General features: G+C 38.6%; 1 long non-coding RNA gene across 1 annotated transcript; it reads left to right on the forward strand.

The window, feature by feature from the left end:
* Window positions 1-16,134: 16,134 nt before the first annotated feature.
* On the forward strand, window positions 16,135-17,849 carry LOC114288812 (uncharacterized). The gene is made up of 2 exons (XR_003638435.2): window positions 16,135-16,270; window positions 17,501-17,849. It is a non-coding gene; the product is annotated as an uncharacterized LOC114288812 (long non-coding RNA).
* Window positions 17,850-22,829: the final 4,980 nt, after the last annotated feature.

The following is a 22,829-nucleotide window of genomic DNA, read 5'->3' on the forward strand; positions in this document are numbered from 1 at the left end:
CTGTTGATCTTCTCGGCGTAGTCCAATATGCCCAGAGTACATTGGGTAACTCGTCCACCCACTTTCCTTTTGCTGCCTGCAGCCTTTTCTTTATCCCATCCAAAATTACTTTGTTGGATGCTTCTGCTTGCCCATTGCTTTGGGGAAAACTTGGTGTTGAAAAGTAATTTTTTACCTTGAATTTTGCACAGAAGTTCTTGATGAGTTTGCTGTCAAACTGCATTCCGTTGTCGGCAGCTATTGCTCTTAGAATGCCAAATCTGGTGATGATGTTTCTCCATATGAAGTTCTTGACGTCCACATCTCGAATTTTGGCTAAAGGTTCTGCCTCTATCCACTTCGTGAAGTAGTCTGTTACTACCAGCAAGTACTTTCTTTGTCCAGTTGCTTGGGGCAATTGCCCAACGAGATCCATGCCCCATTAGGCAAATGGCCAAGGACTGGATAGAGGGTTCAGGTCAGCAGCTGGCTAGTGTATCAAAGGTGCAAACCTCTGGCATTGTTCACACTTCTTCACATATGCTTTGGCATCTTTTTGCATGTAGGGCAACCAATACCCCTGGGTAAAGGCCCTGTGAGCTAGCGATCTGCTCCCAGCGTGGCTTTCACAAATCCCTTCATGAATTTTGTAAAGAAAATCTTCAACCTGCAAAGGGTGTACGCACCTTAAAAGGGGTCCAGTGAAGGACTTTCTGTAGAGACGTCCGTCCACTGTCAGACTGAATCTTGGCGACTTCAATCTGACCTTGTGTGCCTCCTTATGGTCTTCTGGTAGTTTTCCTTCTTTTAGGAATGCAGCAATTGCATCCATCCAGCTTGGACCCAAGTCCACACACATTGCTTCTTGCTCTGTGATCGGCTGTTCTATGCTCAGGCTCGACAGATAATCAATCATTATTGTTCTTGTTTTTACAGTTTGCATTGAGCTTGCCAAGTTGACCAACGCGTCGGCGTGGTTGTTATCATCTCGGCTGACTTGAAGAAGTCGGCAATTGTGAAATAAGCTTGCCAGTCTGATGACCTCCTTTGCGTATGCCGACATCCTATCATCTCGGGTTGCAAACTCTCCTGTTGTTTGATTTACTATAAGTTGTGAATCACAAAAAATTATTACCTCATCTGCTTCTGCTGCCACTGCTAGCTTCAGTCCTGCAATCAGTGCTTCGTATTCTGCCTCATTGTTTGAGGCCTTGAACCGCAATTGAATAGACTGTTCCAATATCTCCCCATCAGGAGAAATTAACACTACTCCTGCCCCCGCTCCTTGCCGGTTTGAACTCCCATCGACAAACAGGCGAAAGGAGTCGCCGATGTAAATGCTGCAGGGTCTTAGTTTTTCTTTTCCTTGTTCTTGTCTTTGGCTGGGCTTCTCCTTGTTTGCTTAGACATCATTCATCGCGGCTCAACGGAGCTTGATGTTCGATGGATTCCGGCGTGAATTCGGCCACGAAGTCGGCCAAAACTTGGCCCTTAATTGCTGTTCTCGGCGTGAACTCCAGGTCGTATTGGCCCAAGGCCACTGCCCATCTTGCTATTCTTCCAGTTAAGTCTCCTTGTTGTAACAAGGACTTCAGTGGGTGTTCTGTCAGCACTATAATCTTGTGCGCTTGAAAGTAATGGCTCAGTTTCTTTAAAGCCATTACTAAAGCTAGCGCAAATTTTTCCAAGGGTAGATACCTTGTTTCTGCATTGGCTAAGGTTTTGCTTACATAATAGACAGCCCTTTGCTCCCCTTTTTCTTCATGAATTAATACCGCACTTATTACATGTTCTGAAACGGCTAAGTACAAAAACAATTCTTCTCCAGGTTCAGGTGTTGAGAGGACTAGAGTCGTGGTCAGATACTTCTTTAGGTCGGCCAAGGCGGCCTCACATTCCTCAGTCCATAGGAAGTCTGTGGCCTTCTTTACCAGGTTAAAGAAAGGTTTACATTTGTCTGAGCTTCGGCTTATGAACCTGTTTAGGGCTGCGGCCCTTCCAGTAAGCATTTGAACTTGTTTTGCCGACGTCGGGCTTTTTAGCTCTAGGATGGCCTTGATTTGATCTAGGCTGGCCTCAATGCCTTTTCTTGTTACTAGGTACCCCAAAAATTTACCTGATCCAACTCCAAACGCGCACTTCGATGCGTTGAGTCGAAACCGGTATGTTTTGAGTATCTCAAAGACCTCTTTTAGGTCGGCAAGATGACCCCTTAGATCCTTGGTCTTCACGACCATGTCGTCAATGTAGACTTCCACTGTTTGGCCAATCAGATTTTTGAACATCTTGGTTACCAACCTTTGGTAAGTTGCTCCGGTGTTTTTCAACCCAAAAGGCATTACATTGTAACAATACAGTCCTTTCGGGGTGATAAACGCTGTCTTTTCTTCGTCTGGAGGGTACATGGCTATCTGGTGGTATCCTCTGTAAGCATCCAGGAAGCTCATCCTTCCATGTCCAGATGTGGCGTCTACCAACTGGTCAATCTTGGGTAGAGGAAAGCAGTCTTTGGGACAAGCTTTGTTCAAGCTTGTAAAATCTACGCAGACCCGTCATTTACCGCTCTTCTTCTTTACCACTACTGTGTTGGATAGCCATGTCGGGTAATGAACTTCTCGGATGGCCCTGGCCTCCAGAAGTCTGTCCACTTCTTCTTCTACTGCTTCGACGTGCATCAACGTCGGTCTTCTGGCTCGTTGAATCACAGGTTTTGCCCACCTGTCAACATTCAGTCTATGGCAAGTGACCTCGGGGTTAATGCCAGGCATTTCGTAAGGTGTCCAGGCGAACACCTCAATTTTGGCTCTTAAAAAAGTTTCCAACTCTTTTTCCTCTTCTTCGGCTAAGCCCGAGCCGAGAAGAAAGAAGCGTTCTTCGTCTCCATCCTGGACAAGGATTTTCTTCAGCGCTTTTTCGCTCTTCTCGGCTGGTTCTTTGCCAACATCTTCTAGGACTTCTACGTCCTCATTTTCGATTTCTACCTTTTCTGGTTCTCGAATGTTGCAGGTGGATTTCATTGCTGTCATGGAGCAATTCTTTGCCTGCAGTTGATCTCCTCTGACTTCTTCAATCCCATGCTCTGTTGGGAACCGCAGTAGTTGATGCAATGTTAAGGGAACTACCCCCATTGCATGCAACCATGGTCTTCCCAAGATGATGTTATATGGTGAAGGTGTGTCAATCACCATGAATTCTGTCCTGATCTTCTTAGTGCCAGCTTGTACTTCCAAGCTTGTTGCGCCCAGTGGCCACGTCGGCGTTCCATTAAAGCCGACCATCGGGCCATTTGATTGCTCCAAGTCATCAAGATGAAGGCCCAGCTCCTTGTAACATCTAACATACATGATGTCACAAGAGCTGCCTTGATCAATCAGGATGCGTTTTACTTGGCACTCCCTAACCTGGAGGGATACTACCAACGCATCATTATGTGGATGCTGGACCATCTCTAGGTCGGCTTCAGTAAATGCTATCGTCGGTCCCTGGCATTCTTCAGGCCGAGGTCGTTTATGTCCAACCTGGTTCACGTGCTGCAGGTGTTTTACCTTCTGGGTCTCTCCTCGTATGTCGTTTTCGTTCACCTTTGAGTGAATTTCGTTAACCACCCGTGGTCCTCCTGCGGGTGGTTGCTGTGCTGGGGGAGGCGGAGCTGCTGGTGCTTGAGGCAATCTTGCCTGTTCTTCTCTAGTCCTGGCCTCATCAACGAGGTCCCTCAGATGTCCTTGCCTTACCAAGTCTTCTAAGTGTGCTTTTAAGGCTCTGCAGCCCTGAGTTGGATGCCCTTCTTCATTATGGTAAGCACAACGCCTACCGACGTTTCTTCCTATGAATTCCCCTGGTGTTCTTGTCGGTCTTCTAAAATATGGTTGGTTTCGTATTTGATCCAAGACTTTGTGGATCGGGACTCGGAATATAGTCGTTACTACCTGTTTCGCCTTCAAGTCCATTGCTTGTTTGGTTGGTCCGTTGTTACCTCGGCTTCGCTTCAACGAGCCGTTTCCTTTCTCCCGCTTTGTTTCTTTATTTCCCGACGTATCCTCCTCGGCTCTGGCGTACTTCTCTATTCTTGCCATGAGTTCTTCCATGCTTTTTGGCAATGTCTTTGCCAAAGATTTCCGTAGTGGGCAGTCATCTTTCAGGCCGTTCTTAAAGGACACGACCGCCACCTCTTGGTTGCAATCAGGTATTCGATTGAACACCTCATAGTACCTTTTTGCGTAGGCCCTAAGGCCTTCATCCTTGGCGATCTTTAAAGCCATCAATGCGTCGACCCTCAAGGGTTGTAGTTTATTTGTCACAAACCTAGCCACAAACATCTCGGCCAGGCCTTCCCAAGTCTTTACGCTTCCCTTCAATCTGATGCAATTTCCCCAAAGGACGAGGGGAATACTTTGCAGAGCAACGGCTCCTTCCCACTATATAATGCCATTGAATTCAGGTATAGCCCGACGTGGAAGCTGGGATCTGACTTACTATCATATATTTGGAACCTCGGCATACTGAATCTCTTTGGTGCTTGAAATTTGTCCAGTTCCACCGAGAATGGTGTCTTCGGCTTAACCGGGGAAGTTACCTCGGCTTTAGTCCTCTTTACTCCTCCCTGGAGCTCGGCTATCTCTGGACTTCAATCTTTTCGGCACACTACTTTCGGCCTCATGGTGGGCTCGTTTTGATCTCTCTCCATGTGTTGTGTCAAAACAGAGCGTCTGCCCTTGAACATGCCAATGTTCTTTGGGCTCTGGATCCTTCGTCTGATACGTTCTTCGGGACTCCTCTCGTCTCGGCTCTTCTCGTCCGCCTTCCCTGGAAGGTCGGTGAGAGTGCCTTCCGCTCCTGGTGTGCTGAGGGACTTCGGGGATTGTTCTTCTTCCTCCCTTCTGGGTATTAATTGCTGGCATCGGCGTATCCTGCAGCGGGTATGGTGGCTGCATGACATTGTTTTGCATCATGAAGTTGACCACTGACTGTAGGTCTGCCAACCTGTTTGCCAAGTCTTTTACCTCCTCATCCCTCCGTAGGCACCTATCCCTCCATACCTGAAGGTTATCTTCGTTATAATACTTGCTTTGGTCTGTCCTCTTCGAAGTGTCGCCCTCCTGGCCGACGTCTTTCTCTCCGTGGCCCTGGTCATGAGTTTCTGCATTGTGGTTGTCTCCTTCAACGTCAAGGTCAATTGGTCTGCCACTCCCAGCAGGAGTGTCGCCCCCAATGTTTTCCTTCTGTCCATTACTGGCCATTTATTCTTCTAAGTTCCCACAGACGGCGCCAAATTGTATGGGTGATTTTCTGACCACACAGCCCGCCTAGTAATCAGCTGGAGAGCACTGGTAGAATAGATGGCTTCAACTAACCTGTAACAGAAAGAAAAGGATCCGGCGGTGGCTCTTTTCACCCGGGGACACTCCGACGATCAAGTCAATATATCTCTCAAAGATATTCAAGTACTAAACTCACTACTCAAAGCATAAAATTGCGTACCTTAGACCCACGGGGGTGCCTCTTTTTTATAGTTAACTCAATCCCAGTCCCACTAGAAACCTGACTTCTATGGACTCCTATTCAGTGCATACTTTGGATTTCACAAGAGATAAAGATAAACTCCCTAAGAGTTTTATCCTTATCTTAGCTAAGTCTCCTCTTCATTCTAGGACTTCTTGTCCCTTATCCGTTTATCTCGGATTCCGATATCTTCGGAGATAACCTCAGCCTTGCCGATAATCTCGGCGTCACAACCACGACACGTGGCACCTCGGCTGACACGTCAGCGTCACCTTGCCACGTGTTGGTATTCAGAAAATACATCCCCACATAAAGGATTCAACAACTTGTCAAGGGTGCCATCATGTTTGATTCTCTTTTTTGTGGGAACCAAAAAACATTTTAATAATGTGCACAAAATAATATTTTGTGTAGCCATGATAAATCGATGGACAGCTTGCCTAATGAAAAAAAAAAATGTGCACAAAATAATATTTTGTGCAGCCATGATAATAAACTGGATAGCTTACCTAATGGAAAAATAATAAACCTATTTTTTATATTTTATAGTCAACTTTGGTGTGTTTAAATAAATAAATAAAAAATGTGTTCAAAATACAAAATCAAAATCATTTATGAACCGAGACAACCATATATACACCAAATAAACAACAAACAAAAAATATAAGGAATTCATATTCGTTTACACATGAAATAAAATTGATTTTGCAAATGTAAAATAACAAAAGCTATCCATCATATACAAGGTACGCACATATTGACTGAAAAAGTAATTTTTACACATCCAGATTCCCATGAACACGACAGTGTTCACGTGATTTTTGCAGTAATGTGAGGGATACATCCAAGATAGTAAAAAAACACAACATGCCTAATGAAAAAGCTATGCTCTACAATTGTAGCACCTGCCCACAAAAAATTTATTTTTAAGTCATGTACATTGAACAAGAAATTATTATCATCTCTTTTACACAAATGTATGTATATTTTTATGTTGTTTCATTCATTATGGGTTGGGTATGTACACTAATTTCACTTTTATCCATTAAAAACTATTCACTCTATTTGGTTTTTATTTTTATAATTCACTTTTTAAAAAGTTTACATTTTTATTTTCTATATTTTTTTGTTTTCACTGAATTTTTTAAGTCATGTAAACATTTTTTTTAATTTTTAAACAAACCTAATATAAATACACTTTAAAAATATAATATTTGTGAATTTTTACTACAATACTAAAAATACAAAAAAAAAAAACAAAAAAACCATTAGTGTTCATTTTCCTTTTTTTTTGTGTATTTATTAATTTTTTAAAATATTTTTTTACAAATATTTTAATATTTAGATATAGCCAAGTAAGACGCATCTAAAAAGTAAAAAAAAAAATGCTTAAAATTTTAAAATTATTCACTAAAAACAATTTTTTACGAAAAATAAAAAAACTTTTCTAAAAAATTGAATTCAGAAAATTAAGATTGAACAGACTGATTGTCATTTTTTTTTTCATTTGTAAAACTAATTTTATCTAATTAAACTTGAAGTTTTTATTTATTTATTTTTTATTGAAATGAAAATTAGGATAGATAAAGTATTGTTTTACAAACCAAAACAGAAACAGAGGGTGAGAAAATCCCTCAAGCTACTACTGATCAATTCTGCAACTAAAAAGGATTGAATGGTGCTTGGTGGATCCTGTAAGAAGACCCCTTCTGTTCACACCAATGTTAGCCAGAGCATCTGCACTCTGATTTGCCTCTCTTGGAGTGTGCTGGATGGTGCAATTGCATCTCTTTAACATGAAGTTAGAATCCTCGATTAGAGCTCTGAATAACAAAAGTTCTTTCAGCTCCTCTGATCATGAATGTATAGTGTATAAAATTTCCAGTTCAAACCATAACTGTAAGCCCAACTCATGCATCGACCATAGATAGACAACACACTCATAAAAAGTGGGTCATCACTATTCAATAAGAATTTTGACAGCATCCCTTCAAACCCAGGAATCGAAACACATTTATAAATAACGTGCCTGCTGCATAAAAAGTAATACAACATCCAACACATCACACACCGATTCCGTAATAAAAAAAATCCTACAGCCACTGTCCAATCTGTTTGTAAGAGTAGGAAAATAAAATACACACAGTCACGGGTTGTTGGCAGGGGAATGTAAAACAAACATAGAAGGTAGCAACATGGTAGAAAACTAATGCAGGACAGTAATGAAACATCAACCCTTTCTAGTGACGAAAGCCGTCAGAACCACCCAGTCATTCCGGGGCCGTGAGTTGGCGCTGATAGGCCACTTCCATTCTGGGACTTCTTCATTCACAGCCAAGTAATGACCGTCGCGTCCGTCGGAATCTGCAACAATATTACTTGATTTGCCAGATTGTCCATTAGCGTCAAACCGTAAGGGATTAGTGGGTCTTGCGGGTCCAAGCCTTGTAGGGAGTACAACCTTGCCATACACTTGCAAATGCAGTCCGAGGCCGAGTCTTCATACTCATGATGCACGCGGACTTCTCGTTGTTGTAATTTAACTGAAGACGCAAGGTTTTCCATACTACTCGCCAAGAGCGATGCTCCCTCACTCTGCCCTCTTTTCCATTGTGGGTGTGTTGTGCGACTGAATTTGCGTTTGTTCTCGCTACTCGTAGGTGTGTCATCAGCGTGAATTACCGATGACGCAGCATGTACAGTGACCGGGGTGTCCTCCTCTTGCGCAGAACTGTGGTGGACAGTGCATTCATGCTGCGCGGATGGCTAGAAAGGGGGCAAACCACTGCTGTCTTCACAGTCTTCTTCGTCTACCAGCAAAGGATTGTCCTCCGTGGCGACAGGTTCGAACGCTGCCTTTGGTGTCCATGCAAATTTCCCGGTTGCTGTTGCACCTTCGTACACCCTTCGCATTAGGTCCATATGCTCCAACGGTTTCGTTTTGAACTTCAGTGCATTCTTGTCAATCTGGGAAAAACCAAAACACGTAAACATAACTTAAAACAAGGAAGGAGGAGAAACACAACGGCAGCCATGATGCAAGTTTATGTTATAGGTTTAGTCAGCTATAAGTTGTTACCAGATTGCATGAATTCTTGCAGTGCTGTGACCTGATTGCATTGCCACATTATTTTCATTGTTTTCGTATACTGTCCCTCTAATCTCTTTAACATTTATAAGTTGTTACCATATTCCACCAAACTTGAAGCAATATTTGCACAACTAAGATAGTACTACTGATGCTTTCTAACTCTAATAACAAACAACAGGAGCTAAACAAACAACATATATCCATAAAATATGAACAGAACTTGCATTACCTATAATTCCTTCAGAAAAGCAAATGAAGTAAATTTAACTTGATTGAGACCACAAAATCCATGGCAATAAGAAAGTGCAGTTTTAGCACAACATAAAAACTTTTCAAAGAGAAATAAAGGATTACCACAATGAGTACTAATGCCACTAATAGAGCTATCCACTTTAAATAGAAAAGAAATACAGCTGCCAATAAACCTCAACCTAACCCAACACCCAGTCTTCTCCATAGCATCATTTTTCTTCTTCCTACTCTTTAGTTTGCCCACATCCCAAGACTCTCCCTTTTCTAATCCCATATTTCACAAACCCTATAATCAAACCCAGAAATCAGCAAAGGTCTCCAAATTCCCCCCTCCTCTGTCTTTCCCCCTCCACAACCCAACTCACAGAAACCCTCCGCTCAAAATTTCCTGATAAGCCCTTCAATTTCAGAGCTATTTCAGAGCTAATTAGCTCATACCTAATATATGATAAGAAATTAACTTCGGCTTGTTTTATGACAGTCAGCGGGACAGCTTACTTTTATGACAGTCAGAAATTTGTATAACTCTCCCACAATGCATAATCAATTTTTATATATAGCAAATTATTTAAGCAAAAATACTTTCTTCAACAAAATGACAATGGTGGAACCCACGTTTTCGTATGCAGGAAAGGGAAATAGTTTCATTTTCGTATTTCTTTCATTTCCTATCAATTAAACGCAGCCAAGATTTAAATAGAAAAGAAGACATGTACACAATCTTGGAAAGCTAGAGGTGGCACCAATAAGGAAAATACAAATTGAAAGTTAAGTTAAGATTGTTTGGCCATGCTTAAGTACCAATGAATCCATTAGCTAGTGAAGTGAAGTCACTTGATGTAAAATAATGGGATTGAGGAAAGGCGATAAACTTATAATTCAACAAAGCTTATTGAGTGAACTCTTGTTGGGTTATGTCTGTGTCTCTCTCTCTCTCTCTCTCATTTTTCTTTTTTTTTTTTGATAAGTAAGAATTTTGACATTAAAATATTAATGAAGATTTTTTATAAATATATATTGTAACATATGCATGACTATCACGTTGGATGTTACAAAGAAGAATATGGAATTGTTACCTTTTCATAATGGGCCTACCAGTCGTCGGATGCTTGTATCAAACCAGTTGCTTCATTGTAACTTATGCCGGTTGGCCCATGCCTGCTGTTCATCAGGCGTGACCACGAATGTCAATCCTTTTTCAGTAACGCATACTTGTTTTACAGTTGCTTCACATCATAGACCTTATGTGTACGCTCCTCGAAGGCCTTGGCGACAGCCCTGTATCCGTGCATTGTCATTATATGGAAGCTGCCCTTGAAACCTGAGTCTAACTCTTTGATAACGAGTTGCAAGAACATGCGCACCGTGTCAGAGTCCCATTTTGCTTTGTGCACATTTGCGGACTGCGGTTGAGACTGTTTACCACCACGCTTACGCAAATGTTTCGAAGGTGTCGACTGCGATTGTGGGTGCTCCATTTCGGTACTACAATGCAACAGTAATTGTGAATATGTCAAAAAGCAACATTGTGAGAACATGAAAATGGTAAATAACAATATTTATTTAAGAAATTGCCATCCGTTTCCTTTTAGTTAAAACAATTGCCAATGATATATTTGTCTGTTCGTAGTTTAAATTGCCATCCATTTCCTTCTTCTTAAAAACTACCTATCGTCCTATTAATGTCATATCCTCTCATACTGGAGCCAACTCCTCTCATACGCAAACGATGGCAGAAACAAGTAACCATTACTGACTCAAGAAATTTCCTTCAAATGTCAAATCTTCAACCTTAAACCTTCTATTGAATCTGCAAATACACAGTGATGATGCCCAATTTGCCCCAATTATTTTGAAACACTAATCTCCATTTTGTTTTCTAGATGTTTACAACAAGCAAAAAAGAAACAGTCCCAAATGGTTGACACATCAAGTGAGAATTTAAAGACCCAACAAACTCAAGCTTTGTGAAATATCCAAACCAAAAATTGTGAACATTACAAGCATATCATCACATAACCAGGAGAGAAAAAAAAAGAAAAAAAATGTCATTAACAAAAATATTTTCTCAATGGGTATCTGAGAAAACAAAACCTTTACAGAACCTGAAATAACCAATACCATCACACACCCAGAAGAAAAAATCTACAAATTTTTTGAAGGGTTGTGTGGGTAATCTTCACCGATCAAAAAGAGAGAGACCCAGAAGGCTAAAACATCGACCCACGCATATAGTATGATAGAGGGGTTAGGTTATGGGGCAACCATTAAAGACAAAGGAAAGTGGAGGAACAGAGGAGAGAGGAGAGAGTGATGAAGAAGGTAAAGAAAAGAAAAGGTTGGAAAGTGGAAGAGTGAGAGTGGAAAGAGTAATTAATTCGGGCGATTCGGAGAGCCCATTGTCGAGCTACATAGCGGTTCTGAATGGGGCAATGTACAGAATTAGTTCAGGAAAAAGCATTGATTTTCTTTACACCTACCAAATCGCCGAAAATGGGGAAATTTGCAGATTTGGTTCACATGCCCAAAATCAGTGGCGTGGAAGAGATGTTACCTTGTTCTTTGGGGGATACGGGCCGAAGTAGTGTAGATCTGGTCGACGGTGGTGCAGATCTGGACGAGAGATGGTCCTTCATGTCGGTTACAGTTTTCAGGTGATCGCGTCGAGGTCTGCCTTTGGCACGGCTGTGGCGGTGGTGCAAGGTGAAGGGTGTGACGGATCTCCGGCAGTGGGTGGTGTGTCTTTGACGGACTAGACTTGTTCAACCGACTGAGGGTTTTTGTCTTGCTTGCCGTTCTTGCAAATGGAGGTTGGAGAAGGAAAGGGGCTTCATGATAGCGTATGTTTTGTGATATATTCGACTCAGATGCAGCAACAAAAAAGAAGGACAGAAACGTAATTTTATCCTCTGCAGAGTCAGACAGGGTTTTGCCGCCCAATGCATAGAGATAAGGTAACATTTTGACTTTTTTAATAACTTTTTGACTTTTTATCTTTTTATCTTTTTTAGTAGATCCCAAACCAGCCCTTAGTATTTTTAGTTTTGATTTGATTTGAATAAATTGTATAATTTTTAAATCTTTTTGAGTAATAAATGCTTTATTCAAAGCATGTTATATAATTATTTTCACTGCTGTGCATTAAAATTGCTAAACGAGTCATACCTAATTAGACGGGTCGTGCATCAACCGTGCATCAACCATAGTTTAGTGGTGATGATCCATGTATTAAAATTGTTAGGCGAGTCATACCTAGTAAGACGAGTCGTGCATCAACCATAGTTTAGTTTAGTATAGTGGTGACGATTCGTGTTAAACGAAGATGATTCGTGACTTTCTGGTTTTAATAGACAAATCCTCTTAACGATGTATTTCTGATCAATTTACATCGTTTTATCCAAATTCATGATTTTCTGAAACTAATACAATAATCCCTGATTATAAGGTTAGTGGTAGATTCAAAATCTTGAGATATTTCTTATTTTATTTTATTTATTTTATATTTTATTATCTTAATTAGTTTTAGTTTAAATTTTAATATTTTCAAAATCTTTTTTTTTAATTACTTTAATTATTATTTTTTGTATCAACATAACTCGATTAGTTCTTGAGAATCGACACCTGATCTTAACCGCTATACTTCGGAATAGTAGTTATTACTTAAGTTTATATATAATATTTTGGTGTGCAAACAATAGCACCATAGACGATAAATGTGATTTTAAAAATAATCCATATTTTTAAAAAAAGAATTAAAAAATTATGATAAAATTATATGATTATAATTATTGCATTAATTTGATTTTTTGAAGGGTAAATTATAAATATACCAGTCGATATTTACTTAAAATACAGATTATTTCTTGCAGTTATAGGGGGTGTTTGGTGCAGCTTTTTTAAGCCAACTTATGGCTTCTGGCTTTTAAAAAGTTATTTTGGACTGTTTGGTTAAACTTATTTCAAACAGCTTCTGATTCTAACAACTTATTTTAAGTCAAAAAAGCTGATTCTGAGAAGCTGCTCACCCCTTGCTTCTGATTATCAGCTTCTGCTGTGGACATGTTAATTCACGGTTATACTCTTAGATTTTTTTATTTTTTATTTTTTTAAAAATAGAAAAAGACTCAAATGGACTATTAAATATTATTATTATTTTTTATGAAAAATGTAGACAAATAGTGAATAATAAAAAATAAAAATTAATTGAAAAAGCTACTTCACAGCTTATTTAACAAACACTACTCAGCAACTTAAATCTATAATCCAACAGCTATACCAAACAGATTAACAGCTTCTGATTAAAGTCATAATCTATAATCTGTTAAGCTATAATCTATAATCTGTTTTAACAGCTACACCAAATACCACCATAAAAATTACAAATACTCTATTGTCAAAAAATTTTATTTAACAGAAAAATAAAATTTCTAACTATTTTATACAATAATAAAATTACTTGAATTGTTGATTGAAATATATTTAATATATCATTAAAAACTGCTAATTAAATTGATGATTAATAAAAAAAAAAGTCTTTTGTAATGCGATTAGGCACTTAAAGGTGTGGCATGTAATTTCTAGAATTACGACGAATAATTCATATTTTAAATAAATCTTGATAAATGTATTTATAGTTGACTTTATTTTAGTGAATGATCTACGTATACGGACTAAAAAGATCAATGGAGGAAATAATGAAAACAAGGCCCATGATGATCCCAAAGCTGGACTGGACAATCCAGCAGGACCTAGAGAAGAGAAGCCCAACAACCTTTTAAATTAGGGAATTTATCTTTTACCAATCGGTAAATTCAATAGTTTTTTTGGAATATTTAACGTCTCTTTCCAAATTTTGATAGTGAGAGAGATCTATGGTATTATTTTCTGTAACTTAAGGTTCCTGTGCTCATCACCACCGCCCCTCTCTCCCACTCCCACCATTCCAACAAAATCCGAAACTGTCTGACAACACCGAGAAGCTCTTGTTTACAATGGGTGAGCCTGAAAAGGGCCAAACTCTGGTGTTGGTGCTGACAATGGGTTTTTTGAAGGACCGATTGATGGGTTTGAGGGCTATTGTCTACAGGATGTGTTGGGATCTCCTAATGGTTTGGGTACTACTACAATGAATGAGTTCTATAACTTTTGACACAGCTTTCAAGTATATTTCTTTGTTTAATATATTTATCATCCTCATGATGTTTTTAGTTTCAAATACTATATGTATGTATAGATGTTTTTTTGTATCAAATACTATATGTATGTATACATGTATTCTTTTTTTGTACTAATAAAATTACAACTCTCCTTATTGAGAGATGTTTTTGTTAGGTTTTTATTCCTGACAATCCTGTTTGATAAAACTCCTTTCAGTTGTACTTATTTTTACACTTTTTATTTCAGTGAGGCTATGAGTTTTTAGATGCGAATCCAATCTGAATTGTGCCTTGCAGAGAAGTTTATGATGTTAATTCTTTCAAGATTGCCACTTCGTTGATTATGACGGGGATCGAGCTGCCCGGTCAGCTCGCGGGGGTCCAGGGGGCAGCGCCCCTTAGCGGGTCCGGGGCAGTGCCACGGCAGGGTCGAGGGGTAGCGCTCCCAAAGCAAAATGCAAAAATACATTCCAAGTTGCATGTCCGCTCGAGCGGACATTCCCCCGCTTGAGCGGAGAATGCTGAGTTGCAGAAGTTTATTCGTCTGCAAAAATACTGGATGTTATTTTTTCCCGCTCGAGCAGAACTTTCCGCACTCGAGCGTAGGTCCGCTCGAGTGGCCAATCCGACGCTCGAGCGGAGATCGCGGGACAGTTTTCTATAAATACGTGTTTCAATCCAAATCTAGGATTACTTCTCCAGATCTTCTTTTTGGGTTCTAAGATTTATATCTAGGAATATTTTGCTAGTTTTCTTTGATGTTTTAATTGAGTATTCAACTCATGATTTAAAGAGTATACATCAAAAGATTATTTGTTTGTTCTACATAAAAGAGAGAGTTGTTCTTCGGTGGATTCTGCAGAATTCGAGCCTGAAGCTTTGGTAGATTCTAGAGTAGCTCATCGTCAAGACAATTCCGAGGTGAAGACGGGGTTGGAAGAGACACATAGAGGTTGGTTCAATTCGGGCGTGGATTCGCTAGGTAATTGAGAGTATACCTATGTAATTCCTTTATATCTTCTTAGTAGATTATTTTGTGGCTGTTGCTCGTGATTTTTTTTATCACAATTAGAGGTGTCCAATTGTGATTTTTCCACGTAAAATTATTGTGTCGATTTGTCTTGATTATTTGATTGGGATTGTTATTTACTGCTTAAAATTGATACATAATCACAAATCAACATTTAAAAAATTTCTAGATTTTTCAATTTCTTTCTTCATCATCCTTCTCCTCTCCTCTGTTGTAGTCGTTGGCTGCTATGATAGGCTTTTGCCTATTTTGATTTTGGAATAAAGTCCACGTTTCATTGGTATACGTGTATGATGTTGGACTCTTGACGAGGATATCAGAGAAAATTAGTCGAAAAACAGATAAATTTGTGAGTAAATTAGTAAAACACAAATAAATTTGTGAGCAAATTAAAAAAATTTCAATCTAGAGAAAATTTCAGAACATAAAAAAAATTAAACAAATTGAGCAAATCAGAGAAATTTCTCTAAAAAAATATTGAGGGATCCCAACCACTATATAAATATTACCTATCTTTTATCCTATAAAATCTTAATATTAGGGATCTTAAAACAAATTCTACTAATTTTTTCTAATTGGTTCGTTCTTTGCCCTTTACATTCTCTTTCCTAATGAAGCAATCGTTAGGAGAAAAAATTAATTATTATTATTATTATTATTTTCAATTGTTAAGGAATTATTTTATTTTATTTTTTGCGTTAGTAATTTCGAGGAAGTTGTGTGGAAGATACTTATTTTATTTTTCACTTTAATAATTTCAAGGAAGTTGTGTGGAAGATATTTACAATCTTATTTTATTTTTTGCGTTAGTAGTTTGGAGGAAGTTGTGTGGAAGATACTTATTTTATTTTTCACTTTAGTAATTTCAAGGAAGTTGTGTGGGAGATATTTACAATCTTATTTTATTTTTTGCGTTTGTAAGAAGTTGTGTGGTAGACTTTTAAATTGATTGACTATATGTTTGGTAGAACAAGTTAAATGCAGGTTTGTTGTGCAGTAGCTATCAGAATTCATTGTTTATTTATTTATTTTAAGGACAGAACTCATTATTCATTATAATAACAATATGTGTCCTTATCTTTAGGTATTAACCATTTATTGTGGAAAATCTTAATCCAATTTCATGGTTTTAAACAATTTTTTGAAAAAGACTTGATCAAGAAATAGTCTTCCCCCTAGACTTCTATAAAAAGAAGTGGTTCATCTATTTTCTACTGTATATGTTTGATTCAGCAATTTTGGCTGTCAAAGAAGCATATTAGTGTATGTTATTTCTAACCTTATTTTCCCCGTTTGCATGATTCATTTGTTGTGTGGGTAGAAAAAAATATTTTTAAAAATATATATAAAAAAATCAATGGATTTGTTTATTTGTATGTTTATTTTGTTCGTTTTTGTTTTCTATTTTCATTTTTGGTGTCTTCGTAAACAACATAATGAAAATTTCAAAAACACCTAAGTGTTTTTTATTTTTTATTTTTTTCCTTTTTGTGTGAAAGCAGTTTTTGAAATTTTGAAAATAACTTCTTCTTTTTTTTTTATGGAGAAGTGAGTTGTTTTTAGAACAAATTTATTGAAAACAGTCTGCCAATTTGCCAAATAAGTTTTGGTATTTTTTGAAAATAAGAAATAAAAAACAAAAATACAACCAAACAGACTCATGTACTATGCTTGCATTCAGCCCACATTCATTCTGAACCTTGTGGGAATCACACACCTAGAATAAATCCAGGCAATGGGTTTTAATTGTATTTTCATTTTATTGGTTCTTGTTTTCTGTTTATGGAAATTTGAAAACACCCAGTATTTTTGTTTTTGTGCAAAAATAGTTTTAAACAGCTTTGGTGTGTTTCCTAAAAGGTGGGCGCGTTTGAGAAAATGAGAAAAATTTATCCAACAAAGCCTGTCAAACAAATTTGTGTGCTTCTAAAAAAAATAAAACATAAAACAAATACACAACCAAACATGTCTATGTGTTTACAATGGATTCACAATGAATTTGATGGGAGTTACATTTAGAATGAATCCAAATCAAATTATTGATTTTTATTTATTTAGTTTTTTTTTTTTTTTTTTTGTACGTTTTTGTTACACTTTTTTGTGCACATAAAAGTAATTTTTAGTTTGAGTTTTTTTTTATTTTTTATTTATTTAATTTTTATAATAATATGGGACAATAGGATCATAAATTGGTTGGTGCAATTATCAATTTTAAGACTAGTATTCTACAAAAGCCAAACATATAAGAAGACCAAAAGACAATTTGAATTTTCTAAGACCTGGGTAATTATTTAGTAGTAATTCCGGAATATAGAAATGCAGTATTCTATAACATTGTGATTGGTGGAGAAGGTAGGTTGGTGAGATATTGAGTTGAGTAATTGAAAACATAAGAGGACATATTGAATAATGATTAATTAAAGAGTACGGATATGTGATATTTCAAAAACATTCTATAATTTTTCCTAAAACTAATTCTTTATTTTTTTTCAGATTTCCAATGATGAAATGTGTTGAAATCTTGAAGAGAGAACGTGATAGAATATGTGGGATTGCAGACCAGTCATGGGAGGATTGAAGATGTCTGCTACAACTCTCTTGAACAAGTAAAATGATCCTCCATGGAGTAGCACAGGAAAGATTTGGGCTTCTCTACATTTGAAGTTGAATATCATACCCCGTACTTGTGGAGCTATTCACGGGTATCATTTAAATGATTCAAACAGTTTATTTTATAGTTTCGTGTATATTATTTATAAAATTAATTAAATAGATTTAATAATAGTAGTACGTTTTATTTTATTGTATTTGTTTCTAAAAAATAAATCGTCTAATTTTAAAACATACTTGTCATTTATTTTTTAGAGACAAATGCAATCAATTGAAAATGTTATAATTATCAGATTAATTGTGTTTGGTAACGTTTACGTTTTCAGTTTATATTTACAAAAATTTTATAAAATGGTTTTTGTTTATTTTTTGTTTATTTTTAGAAAAACATAAACTACAAACGCGTTTGGTAATTGACAAAATGTTTTACAAAAATTTAAAATATAAAAAAGAGTGAGAAATGGCAAGTCGTGACAAGTGACGACGGAAGACGGTGGTAGAAAGTGGTGACGGTGGGTGGTGGCCGGTAGGTGGTGGTGGTGGTGGTGGTGGTGGGTGGGTGGGTGACGGTGGCGGGTGGTAGCGAGTAGGTTGGTGGTGGTGGTGGTGGCGGCGAGAGGTTGGTGGTGGTGGTGGTGGCAGGTGGGTGGCGGATGGCGGGTGGTGGAGGGTGGTAGTGGGTGGATGGTGGTGGTGGTGGTGGTGGGTGGGTGGGTGGGCTGTTAATGTACACTAAACCTAACCCACTAACCTAACCCACTACATCCACCCCACTAAACCTAACACACTTACCATCTCCACTACCACCCACCACCTCCACTACCATCCACTACCACCGCTCACTTACCTCACACCTCTCCTATATAATAGCTTGTAACATACAAATCAATACATCAATCTTGTAACAAATACAATCAATTAATAATACATATATTATTACATGGTATCAGAGCAAGGTTAACAACCTAATTATTCTGATTCACTGGCGGGCGGCAGTCTCGCCTTGGCCGCCCGCCGGACCCCTACATACCGTCACGTCCGCACCGTCACGTCTGCCGTTAGACCGGAAGGAAACCCCAACCTGGACAATTGACCCGACCCGACAGGAGACGGGTCAGCCTGCTCCCAGAACCCATCCCTCTCAGTCACGGGCGGTTTCCAGGACCCGGTTTCATTTCCAAACAAATCATAGGACACAATCATGCTTACCCACCTCCTGGACTCGTTCTCCGCCCACCGACGCCGCCGTGGTGGACGACCTGAAGCTCCGCTTGGCCGACACGGAGGCGCGTCTGGAGCGAGCCAGGGCCCGAGAGGCCGATCTCAGCCGCCGTCTCGCCGAGATGAAGCACTTCGTCTCTGCCATGGAGATCCTCGAGACCTACCTCTCTCTCTCGGCAGTTTTTGGAGGGGAGGAGAAACAACACAATTCAACTCACACTTCCTCTGTCAACTCTCTCTCTCTCGGCAGTTTTTGGAGGGGAGGAGAAACAACACAATTCAACTCACACTTCCTCTGTCAACTCTCTCTCTCTCGGCAGTTTTTGGAGGGGAGGAGAAACAACACAATTCATCAACCTCTCTCTCTCTCTCTTGGTTAACATGAGAGGAGAGACAACATTTTTTTGGCAGCACAAAACACACACACAAGGAACCAATCAGGAAAAAGATGTCTTCAACCTCTCTCTCACTCTCGGTTAAGACCACATGCACGCACTACCCTTCTTTTTACTTTTTTTTATTTCTTTATTTTTTTTTTGTTTCTTTACATCTCTTTACACCACTCTCTCTCCTACCTTTTCTCCACCACCCAACACCATCATCACCTTTTCCACCACCCACTTTTTTATCTTTTATTTCATAAATAAATAAATACATTAAAAAAAAAACAAAAAACAAAAAAACAAAAACAAAAACAAAAACAAAAACCACGTTTCATATTTGCGCCACACACCATTTTTATTCATATTGGGAATCAACCCCGATCACCATTTTACAAAAAAAAAAAAAAAAAAAAAAAAAAAAAAAAAAAACAACACACCCACACCCACAGTGGGATTTTTCTTCTCTACTCTGCTGCAGGTCTCTTCTTCTTGCCTCCGTCTTGGACGGCCCTTGACGGTGTTGCCTCCGTGTTTCCCACTCCACTGGGCATGATCAGTACTCCCTGCTCCTCCACTGCAGCATATGGCGGCCCTCCAAATCGGAACATCACGGTGGCCTTCCGCTTCAGCTCCTTGTTTTCTGCCCTTAGCACGCTTATCTCTGCTCGCGCATCCTTATACATGCGTTGGAGCAGAGCCAGCTGGGAGTTTAAATGCTGCACCTCATTTGTCCTACTCTGCAGCCGGTTCGACAAGTTTGTGACCGCCGTCATGCTTTCCACACATGCCTTCAGAGTATACTGATTGGCCTCCACATCCGACTGCACAGCCATTTTTTGCTCCACCGACTGCATCGGAAAGTTCAACGGAGCAAACCCAGTGGTGTTTGGTTGAGGTTCACGGGACACCGCACCTGCTATCTCTCTTGTGGACTCGTTGAGGTCGGGAAAGAGAGTAAGTAGACCACGGGACGACGAAGCCATTTTCTCTCGCAACAGAGTGTTACAGACTCTCTCTCTCAGCACAACAGTGTTACAGCCTCTCTCTCTCAGCACAACGCAGACTTCTTCAGAGGTTTCTCTCAGTTTCTTGTCTGAGCCTCTGCCTCGGCCTCAGCTCCGTCTTGGTTAAATAGCCGAGGCAGCCACGCGCATCGCGCGCCTCTTCTCGCCGACAAACTGGCACGCCTTTTCATGGCACGCCTTTTGATGCATTCGGGCACGCCTTTTGATGGCACGCCTTTTGAGTGTGCGGGCACACCTTTTGAGGGCACGACTTTTGAGGGCTCGATATCTACATCCATGTATATTTTTTGGGCAGCCTATATACACACTCATACAGTGTCTTCTACACCGGTCAGCTTTATCAATCCCTTTGTTTCAACCTCAAATAGGTTTCTATCTTCACACCTATTTGAGTTTGAGGGGGGGTTACACCAGTATCATGTATAAGTCGCTCATGGCGCACTCCCTAAGTCGCCTCCTCGGTGCACCACCACAGCTTCTACAACGGTCCGACATGACCCCATAAACTGTCTTCTCCAACGGTCCGACATGACCCCGTAAACTGTCTTCAACAACGGTCCGACATGACCCCGTAAACTGTCTGCTACATCGGTCCGACATGACCCCGTAAACTGTCCTGCTACAACGGTCCGACATGACCCCGTAAACTGTCCTGCTACATCGGTCCGACATGACCCCATAAACTGTCTTCTACATCGGTCTGACACGACCACACAGTGTCTGCTACAACGGTCCGACATGACCCCGTAAACTGTCTTCTACACCGGTCCGACATGACCTCGTAAACTGTCTGCTACAACGGTCCGACATGACCCCGTAAACTGTCTGCTACAACGGTCCGACACGACCATACCGTGTCTCCTATCCTGTTTTGTTTTTTATTTATCAGTTTACTTTTCTGTTTTGTTACTCTCTTCAAACTCAAGTTGGTTAGTTCCTATCCTCCTTGAGTTTGAGGGGAGCTGTTAATGTACACTAAACCTAACCCACTAACCTAACCCACTACATCCACCCCACTAAACCTAACACACTTACCATCTCCACTACCACCCACCACCTCCACTACCATCCACTACCACCACTCACTTACCTCACACCTCTCCTATATAATAGCTTGTAACATACAAATCAATACATCAATCTTGTAACAAATACAATCAATTAATAATACATATATTATTACAAAATGATTCAAACAGTTTATTTTATAGTTTCGTGTATATTATTTATAAAAATAATTAAATAGATTCAACAATAGTAGTACGTTTTATTTTATTGTATTTGTTTCTAAAAAATAAATGTCATTTATTTTTTAGAGACAAATGCAATCAATTGAAAATGTTATAATTATCAGATTAACCTAATTTTTCTCATGATTGATATGCATGAAGAATTTTACAAAATGAACTATTTAAATCATCAAAACAAAATTTATGGTAAATCTCATGAGACAAAACATGACAGTTAAGTTTAAATTTAAACTTGAGAAACCCAACCCAAAAGAAAAACCTCGTGATTTATCCTCTGTTTGAAAAAAAAAAAAAAAAAAGGGGGAATTTTCCTGCAAACAAGATGGCTTTTAATTATTGAATAATTCTTGATTTGGGGCAAAGAAAATGTGAAGCTGTTTAAAAACAAAAAAAAAAGAAAAAAGAAAAAGTAGCGAAGACCACCCATGGTTCATTTGATTTTAGCGAAATATATTAGTACAATACAATATAATATTTTATTAAAAAACAAAAAGAAAAATGAAACATAAATGATTCATTTTCGAGTTATGAGTTTATGTAGATAAATAGGGGCAATGATTGGTGACAACAAATTCTGTGGTTCAAATGGTCCGAAAATGTCAAAACGACGTCGTTTTTTGTATAAAACAACTCTGAAAATGCCAAAATGACGTCGTTTTGACATTTTCGGGCCATTTGAGCCACAGAATTTATGGCCACCAAACATTTTCCGACAAATAGTTGGGAAAGCCCATGGTATGAAGTCCCTTATTACACATTGGCGTAATTTTATTGAAAAATTTCATAACATTAATTTACAAAATACATAAACTTGTCACAAATTAATATAATAAAATATCTAAAATTTTGTAATTCATATTATAAAAGTTTATGGCCTAATTACGACATTTTTTATTACGCTAATTTATGACGAGATTACACATTTTCTGATTGATGAAATTTTGTGATTTAATTACATCAATTTATAATATGATGCATAAATAGTTTGAACTTTGTAGTCATACATAATGTTAGCCACGTTTGGGAATAGAATAGATTGTTTTAGTGACTACGGAAAAAACATGTAAAAAATAAAGAAAGTGATGTTATGATTGTTTTATTTTAACAGCTATTTTAGCTCATCCCAAACACTCCTGTTGTATTTGGAGAATAGGTGATTGAATTAGGGAACCTAATACTCTATTTGGTTTTGAGTTTTTAAAAATAATTTTTTTTAATTTTTAATTCATATTTTTGTATTTTTCATGATTTTTAAAAATATTTTAATCTATTTTATTTATTTTTTTACTCCTTAGATTCACTTAATTTTGATATACTTAAAAAGTATAAAATT

The sequence above is a fragment of the Camellia sinensis genome, chromosome 8 (assembly GCF_055761805.1).
Source record: "Camellia sinensis isolate YWXY chromosome 8, ASM5576180v1, whole genome shotgun sequence".
Taxonomy (NCBI): domain Eukaryota; kingdom Viridiplantae; phylum Streptophyta; class Magnoliopsida; order Ericales; family Theaceae; genus Camellia; species Camellia sinensis.